This window comes from Microtus pennsylvanicus, chromosome 15 (genome assembly GCF_037038515.1).
Source record: "Microtus pennsylvanicus isolate mMicPen1 chromosome 15, mMicPen1.hap1, whole genome shotgun sequence".
NCBI classification, from domain to species: domain Eukaryota; kingdom Metazoa; phylum Chordata; class Mammalia; order Rodentia; family Cricetidae; genus Microtus; species Microtus pennsylvanicus.
The window spans coordinates 47147373-47156519 of record NC_134593.1 but is presented as its reverse complement, the minus strand read 5'-3'; positions in this window follow the sequence as shown (position 1 = coordinate 47156519).

The window sequence follows — 9147 nt, the reverse complement described above, 5'->3', positions numbered from 1 at the left end:
TTTGCCCAGACAAGGTTCAGGACCTTAAGCATACAGGGAAGGGAGAGAAGGGAGAAGTTCAGCTCGACTGCTCTGATGCCCTAAGGGCTGGCTCACCTGCACCCAAGATGACAGGGTCAGTTCTAGTATGCTGCCCATGTAGGGTGCCTGGCCTGCTTGCCTGTGTGTTGTAGCTGGTGAGGGGCCGAGCTAATTTTCTGTTTCAGAACTCAGGGGACAGCTCTTTTGCTTATTCTTAAACTTGCTGTAGGTTTCAAGAGGCAGAGGAGAGAGGGCATCTTTCCCTCACCCATGCCAACTCAAGGCAGATGAGGGAGGGCAGTGCCAGTTCTGCCGCTTTTACTCCCTCAGGACCTGTTTACCTGTATCCGGACTGTCAGTTCCCGATATCTCGGCTGGGACCTACAATTGCCGCTCACCGCGCCCCCGTGTCTGTGCTCTGTGCGCTGGCACCCAGTTCGCGAGCTTCGGGCAAGGGGGCTGGAGGTTAAAATACACAGACACACACAGACAGAGAAACAGAGACACGGGTCATCCTTGAATTCCCCAAGAATGCCCCCTTTATTGTATTCAGGGGCAGGTTATATAGAGATAGCCACACCCCAAGCAAACCCACCAGAAACCACTCTCCTGCCATCAGGAACTCCTGAAGGTCTTGTGCTTAGAGCAGCTGTAGGCACTCAGATCAGGGGATTACAAGAAATTCAGGATCTGGAGGTCTCACTGCTCCCAATACCGGACAACAGTGTCAATTTAAAACAAAAATCCTAATTTACCACTACTATGGAGTTACTTCCAAAATATTAGACCTGATTAGGCATTTCTATAAAGAATACTAGCATGTGTTGTGCCAATGCATCAGGTTATGAAAGACAAAGAAAGATTAAAAAGCTGCTATGGATTAAAAAACCCCCAAAGACAAGTAAGCAAATGTATGTTGTGGCTCTGGGTAACATGCTGGCCAGCAAGCAAAATGGCACAGTCAGAGAGCTGACAAGATTCAAAGACAACCTGCAGCCTGTAGGTTAGTTGACTGTTACTTTTCCTGTTTCTCAAGTTGTTTTATTGTGGTTTTGCAGGGTTTAACATTTGGGGACATTGTGTGAAGACTACAAAATTCTTTGTACTATTTTTACATGTCTGAGAGTTTTTCAAAACAAAAAGTTAAGAGTAAAATATATTCCGTTCACAAAATAAGATAGTCAGACAATGTTGATCCTTGCAATGATACTTTCAAAAACTTTACAATAATGACTTCTGCTATACAGAGCTGAAAACATTTTATTTTTGGTCTCAGTAATTATACCTTAGGATAAAACAAATGAGCCCGTTATAATTACAGCATCAGGCAATGATTAATATATACCTGATGTCTGAAAGTCATGTGCTCAGCTTTACAGTAAGATTGATTTTTGCTGTAACAAGAAAGAAGTTATCTTGGAACCCCTTCTTTTTCCATTCAACTTATCGTATTTAACTTTTACAAAGATGAAGATCCTGTAAGCATTTGATGGAAACTAGGCATAAAATATACATAGAGAGATAGATATATTATGTATAAACCAAATCTCTAGGAGTTCAGCCTCTTATAATGAAGAATTACAGGTGAATACTACTATCCCGACTGATATATATTTCCAAACTAGTGATATGTGCTACAACATCACGGTGCAGGGCCGAGGCATCAAATACTGACTCTAGTTATCCATAAGGAAAATTAGTCAAAAAGATGGTAATTCAAGACACAGCCATCATTCCCCTATAAAATGATTTCATCATAGAAAAATTTGTCCACCTCCATACTAAAAAAGTATTCATAGAAAATTAGGTAAGATAAATAGAAAAATAAGAATATGTGTAATACAGGTATTTTACTTCATTTCTTTCAGGGACTTTACTTATTTAGTATTTACAGTAGGTTTATCGGGGCAGAATGTCATTGCAACGTGAAAGGTGTCTGCATATTGAAATTATAAGAAAATATTATGAAATATTTAATTTCTAAGATCTAAAAGTTAAAAATTGAAAGATTAAAATGTTTTACCACTTAAACAATTTACATCCCCATCCCTGACATGTATATTCTACTGGGTTTTTTTTTGTAAATTTTCTACCTTAGTTGCCAGGTAGTTGCTTCTATTTTTAGTAAACTTGTTAACATTTTCCATATATATTTAACCAAAAATCGTTTGTCCTAATAGAAAACAGTTCAAGAAACAATTGAATTTTGAATTTAGAAAACTGAAAGTAGTAACAACTCTCTCTCTCTCTTTGTTCATTTCATGAAAGAAAATATTTTCTACATAAAATATTTCATGTTCCAAATTCCAGAAAGCCGAATAGAATTGTGATAAGATGGAGGTCAGTGTGAGAAGAGTCCTTGATACATAATTTTATAAAATAGCGTGAACAACATCAAAAACTTATATCATTTAACCAAAGCAATGTATTTTTTAGGAGTGAATTGCATGGATTAATGAGTGAACTACATTTCAAATTAGTAAATCCTAACAAGCTTCTAAATAATTCAATTACTTTTTCCAGTTGTCTACAGTTAAGTATACAAATAACTCTAAAGAATGCTGAATGTAGTAATAAGAGAGGCGGGGCTGCGTCCCCAGCACCCCAGCTGCCTGGCTAGCTTATGCCCGAAATAACAACACACAAACTGTATTCATTTAAACACTGCTTGGCCCATTTCTATCTAGCCTCTTCTAGGCTAACTCTCGCACCTGGACTAGCCCATGTCTAATATTCTATGTAGCATAGCTAGGTGCGCTTACCGGGAAGATTCTAGCCTATGTCTATCCTGGGTCAGAGCTTCATCGCGTGTGTCTGCCCAGGAGCCGGGAGCATGGCGTCTCTCTGAGGCATCTGCTCCCAAGAGGAGAGCTATCGAGTCTGAGCTCACTTCCTCTTCCTCCCAGCATTCTGTTCTGCTTACTCCACCCACCTATGTTCTAACCTATGAGGGCCAGCCAAGCAGTTTCTTTATTTGCCAATGACCTTCCGCCATCAGCTGAAGAACATATTACAAGATGGACACAAAGTTAGACTAAATGTGTAAATGAGACAGGAAATATAGCTCAATATAGGAAACCTAAAATTCATAAAATTCTACTTCAATTCCCAGTATCAAATTAAAATTCCCCACAAAAAATCTCAAAAACATAAACCTAATTTTTAAAAAGAAACTAAAAGAAATCATATTTTATATGGGTCTAGAACCTTAGAAATAATGACATAAACTAAACCTTTAAGAGCCAGACAGAACAGACATGTATTTTCTTAAAGATGGTTTTCTAATATCTGTTTTCACTTTTAGGAACTTATGTGAATTTGATACAAACTAATGAATTCTTATTGACATTGGATAGTTTTGCATCAAAAATACTGAAAATATCCCTATTCTTTTAAACTTCAAATACTTAACTTGAATTACTAACATCGATCACTGTGAAAAAAAAGATAGGCCTGCTCCCAGTGGGACTAGTCAATGCTCATATTTCTGACACCACCAAATATTCATCATTTCCCCCAACATAATAGAGTCTGTGTAAACTGTGGCTGTGGAAAACATTTCCTGGGGAACTTTGTTTTCTGAATAAATTACTTTTTTTAAAGTGGTAATTATAGACTCTCTTTAAAGACTGAAGATAATTTATAAATACTTCCTGTCTTTTCTTTCCAGAAACCAGTGTGTGTCTAAGCCTTTGAGCTTCTGTTACTCCAGGCTCCTCAGTGACACCCAGTGAGGATATTTTTTGTACTCCAGGAATTTTCTGTTCCTAAAAGCCAAGGAAACATTTGTAGTAATGTTAAATTTGAAGTTTGAAAGAATAATTAAAATGAAAGAAAATATTTGATAAAATTATGTTCTGGCATTTCTGTATACAAATTATCTTTTCACCAGCTGTCTTCCTCATTGTTCTGCTGTTTGATCAAACACCACCCCCTCATAGAAGCCAGGCAAAAACTCTCCCCTAAGCCCGAATCTTACAATATGACACACAGATTAATTAAAATATCAACTTCAGAACTACTTTAACCATCTCGAGCACATGGGAAAATAAGGCATTTCTAAGTTACACAATGAATAAGCAAAATGAAAAAAAAATCTTGAAGTGCTTGAAGTTAGACATTTGGAAAATGAAATTTTCTTAAATTATGAAGGTCCTGACTTTGTTCTGCCTTTAGAGTAGGTATGATAACCATCAGTGAGTGGGAAAAATGCACGTCTTTTTTTGTTGTTGTTGATGCTCTCTTTCATTCCATGTGCCCTTGAACAATGTGTGATAAAGCAAGATGTCATGGCAACACTGCAGTGAACGTTTCAACTGACGGAGCAGTACTGGGAAGGGAGAGCACGCTTGGACTTGGCAGTTCTCTGTGAACATTTTCCGTGGAAGTAACAATATCATAAAGCCTTTTATTTGGTGGGAGTGCAGAACAAGAAACTGATTTGGCTCTGTACAAAATGTTCCGTGTTTTTGGAATCGTCTAGATCTCAATTATATCCAGTGGGGGGAATCAATTCGGCTATTATTTTAACTGACGTCAAAGGGAAGAAGTGAAAAGCTGTATCTTCCCCTAGCTCCTATGGACAGGGAAATGGGAAAATGAATGGCTAGAATTTACAACCTCTTACTTGTAACAGTCTCTGAGTGCTACAAGGACAGGGCAGTAATCAGCTTGTCAGATGTGTGCAGCAGAGAATACCAACAACTAATCCCTTCCACTGAAGGAAAAGACATTTTAGAAAACCAGTAAGCTTTATTCACATTTAAAAGGCTGGGCTGTATAAATTTAAAGTGAGTTTGTTGAAAATCTCTCATGTAAGAAGGCACTTCAAGTGACTGATGCTTCATTTCCATGAATGAATAACATGTCAAAAAAAAAAGCTGAAAAGTATTGTATGAATGTGGAAGGTCAGAGCTGATAAGATAGGAGAATTCTTGTGGTAAATACTCTTAATGTTGACAACTAAATATGCCAGATGCTTTTTGCCTGGTTCATATTCTAAAAAATAACAAAACATAATCTTCACAGCCTTTGCATGTACTGTCCCTTTCACAATTTCAGATATAATATTAGACTGGTTTTATTTTATGAATCATCTTTGCGATTCCGTGTTAGCTACTCTGTTAATACAATTCACCCACAGAATACAGATTTTCTTCAATATAAACTCTGAAATACAAATTCATTGTACATCACCTTCAGCACAATTTCTAAATAATTTAATAAATTAATGAAACTCTTTGTTATTAGTCACTGAATTTTGTAGATAAAGTAATTGCTACACTGATAAAATAATAAAAATGGAGTTTTGTTAACTAATTTTTATGTATAAGTTGATATGTTAAATTTGATATACTGGAATAATTGTTTATGACTTTATGCAGTCCATGAGCATTACATTTTAAATGAGAAAATTAGAAATTTGGCTTCTTATATTCTGAAATTTTGGCAACAAGTATAAAGTTCACCTGCTAACTTCTTGGGTGGCAAAGCACAGTAATAAAAATCATGGTCTAAAACAGAATCTAGCATGCTTCCTACTGATTTTAAACTTGTTTCACCTATGTTTTTAAACCTAGAAGTTCAGTATGATCATCACAGTTTTTTGTTTGTTTTTTGTTGTTTGGGGTTTTTTTTGTTTGTTTGTTTATGGGGGAAGGGATTTAATTTTAGACTACATTCTTTCCATAAGTTTTAGCAGAGCATTTTATTAAGACATTTTCCATAGTTGTCCTGGCATACTACCTTTGCTAAGTAATGCACACAAAATTTAGTGTTGGAAAGTCTATGGTAAAATATGCAGTTTTAAAAATTTAGTTCAATAAATTTTTGCTACTGTCAGAAAAATAAAAGCTGTGGATGATAGCATACAGTTTCTTTAAAAGGTATTGCTGTTTCAAGCATCTTACTGGGTTAAATTCATCTTCCAGCCTCAGGACACTTTCAGAAATAGGAGTTAGATGTAGATACTTTTTAATATTTCCATTTATTCCTCAACAATTTTGAAGTTTCATACAATATATTTTGTTCACATTCATCCTGTCTTCTCCTTTATCCCATCTTCTGCTACCACCAATACCAAATATCTATCCACCCATCCCCAAAGTCCCCATCACGCTTTCAAGTCTTTTCATTCGTCTTTGATTTGTGATCTTCTGGGTTTGACCACACTTGCTTTTGTAGACTTGAGCCTGGAGCAATCCATTGGAACATGAATAAAACAATTGTGAACATAAATGAGATGTAGTTTCTTGTAATTTTTCTCATATCTGTCATTTCTTGGGTTTTCGGATATGATGAACAAAAATTTCTCTTGCATCTTGAATACTTTCATGATACCCAAGACTGAGAAGAATCTTAATCCAAAGAAGTCACTGACTGTCTTCAAACGTATAACACTTGGAAGAGTTTGCAAATGATTATTACATATAGGCTTATACAGAATATTCTAGATATACTTAGACTAATTTAGAGATACTCCATATTGAATTTCTACTTTTAAAGTGAATTCAGAGTTCATGGAACATACAAATAGAGCAAATTAGTTTGATATATCTCCTGTTTTTGCATTCAATGAACATTGTATCCTCTCTCCATTCAGACTGCCTTAGACATGAGCTTGAATACCCAAACTTAATGATAAGTGAACTTCAGTCCCTACTGTCTTAATTTATATGTCAGGAAAGTGAAAATTCAGAATTTGTTTCTGATCTGTGTGTTTTATCTCCCAGCTATAACATCAGAAATGACAATGAGATTGCAAGAACTTGATTCTTAGATCCATAAGATAGATTTATAGGGTACACAAAAGACTGCTTGGTGTTTCTCTTTTGCAAATTTAGACCTAAACCTTAATTATGTTTACATATTCTTATATTGTGAAAATACATTTTCACTCTATATAAACCAACATTCATAAAATTTCAATTATGCATAAAGACACATGATGGAGCTATAGACTGTTGATGGCTTGGCAAGAGGGTGAGTCGATTTCTTTTAATGGTTTGGCTACTTGTAGTTTAGCCACATTCTAGTGGATGTCCTCATTCTCAGTAGTATATTCACAGCACAAACTGGGTTCTATGGGTTATAGAGTCAAAGAAATACACATAAAGTTGGAAAGTAAAGGAATGGAAATACGAGGAGTTGGGGAGCAGAAATAGGAAATGAATATGCCCAAAATTTATGTAACTCACAAAGAATTAATATTATTATATTTCATAAGACATAAAATAGATATTTTAACATAAAGTGGATAAAATAAAAATTTTAACATAAATTTGATGAAATATGTGTATAAAAATATTGCAAACAAATTACTTATTTAACATATATTTGACACTACTGCTGTAATTTGTGGATCAAGTGTCATATACTTCTATTATTTTTTTACTTTGTTAAATCCCTGAACTGGAAGTGTTATGGAATGTGTTTATGACATGGGAATAAAGTGATTATGGCACCTAAATAGATGGAAACTCTCTATTATCATTAAAAAAAGCAAATTATAGATTCTTTTAAATAGGTAAATTTAATAAAACAAGAGATTTATATATTTAATTCAGGTGAAGAGTCCCTCATTAAAAATATATTTAATATCAATGATCAGTAACAACTAAGATAAAGAATGAAAAAAGTGTTTACTTTGTACATGGTAGATGTAAAACAAGGAATCAGCTAGAGGAAACTTGGTTAAACTGTTCATTACAACAAATATGATTTTCCTTATAATATCTGCCATATATATAAGGGTTTTTCATGGTAGCACTTACTTATAAAGACAATATAAACTAAGAATAAAATTTACCATATGATTTCCTCATCAAAACGTAAGAGAATAAAAATTGAAAAAAAGAGATATAAAGTATTCCCGAAATTCTTTGAAATAGATATACACAATGACAATTTGATTCACATAAGTATATTTTTCAATTTAGTGTAGATGTGTCTCCTCAGATGAAAGAGAAGGATAACTTGACTTAAAAAACAAGAATAAGAATTGATGGTTGCATTAGGAAAAACTCCCATGGTATGAAAGAATAGACCCAACATTTTCAGATACCGGTTTAAAGACTATTCTATCATATTTAGGTAAAATCTCAACTTCCAAGAAATAGAAATAGTTTATTGTTGCTAGTATTTTGTTGTATGAGAACATGAGGAGTGAGAAGGGGAGCCACTCCCTAGGTCAAACCTCTATCCAAAAGAAAGAGCAGCAGTAGCTTAAATTTCCTGGTCAGAGTAGAGTGGATCTAGCTTATGGTCCATTTAAATGCCAAAAACACCAAGTAACCACACCTTAGGTTAAGGTGTATAGCCACAATTGGCAACAACTTTGAGCAACCTCAAAACTCTCTGACCTTCACACAATGTGGAAATAGGCTCGCATTTTTGGACCTCCACAACCAGGAGAACATGGCTTACTGAGTTAGCTAAGCAGGGCTCATATGAGCTCATAGAAACTGAAGGGTGCAATAGTCTATAGCAGATCCTCAACATGTATATTATGGCTTGTAGAACTCCTAAAAGTAGAAGCCAGTGTATCTCTGACTCTTTTTCCCACCCTTAGGACTCTTTTCCTCCCATTGGGTTGCTTCTCCAGATTCTCGAACCTCAATATGAGAAATTTTGCCTTGTCTTACAGCTTTCTTTTGTGTATGCCATGTTTACCTGTTGACTCTTGGAAGCTTACTGATTTCTGAAGGAACGTGAAGGGAGACTGGTTCTAGGGGAGAGGGAAGGTTTGGGAGGCATAGCTGGAAGGAGTGGAGGTAGGGGAAACTGTGATCAGGATGTTTTATATGATAGAAAAATCTATTTTCAATTAAAAATGTTACTTTAGTTCAGTATATTTATGATATATATTTAATATATCTATCATAATATACCTATATACCACTTTGACTAAAATATTATACCATATTGAATTCAGTGTTATTTTCAACGAAAAAGTATCATTTACATTGTATTAGTCATTAGAATGCATATTAATATTTCCCTTACAGTGTGATGATGATTTCTACTGATACATCTTAAAATAATTATGGTCCGTTTGCAAGATAAGTATAGCTAAAACAAGAAAACAAAGAGTAACCTTGCCCTGTTACTTAATTCATGAGAGAGAAA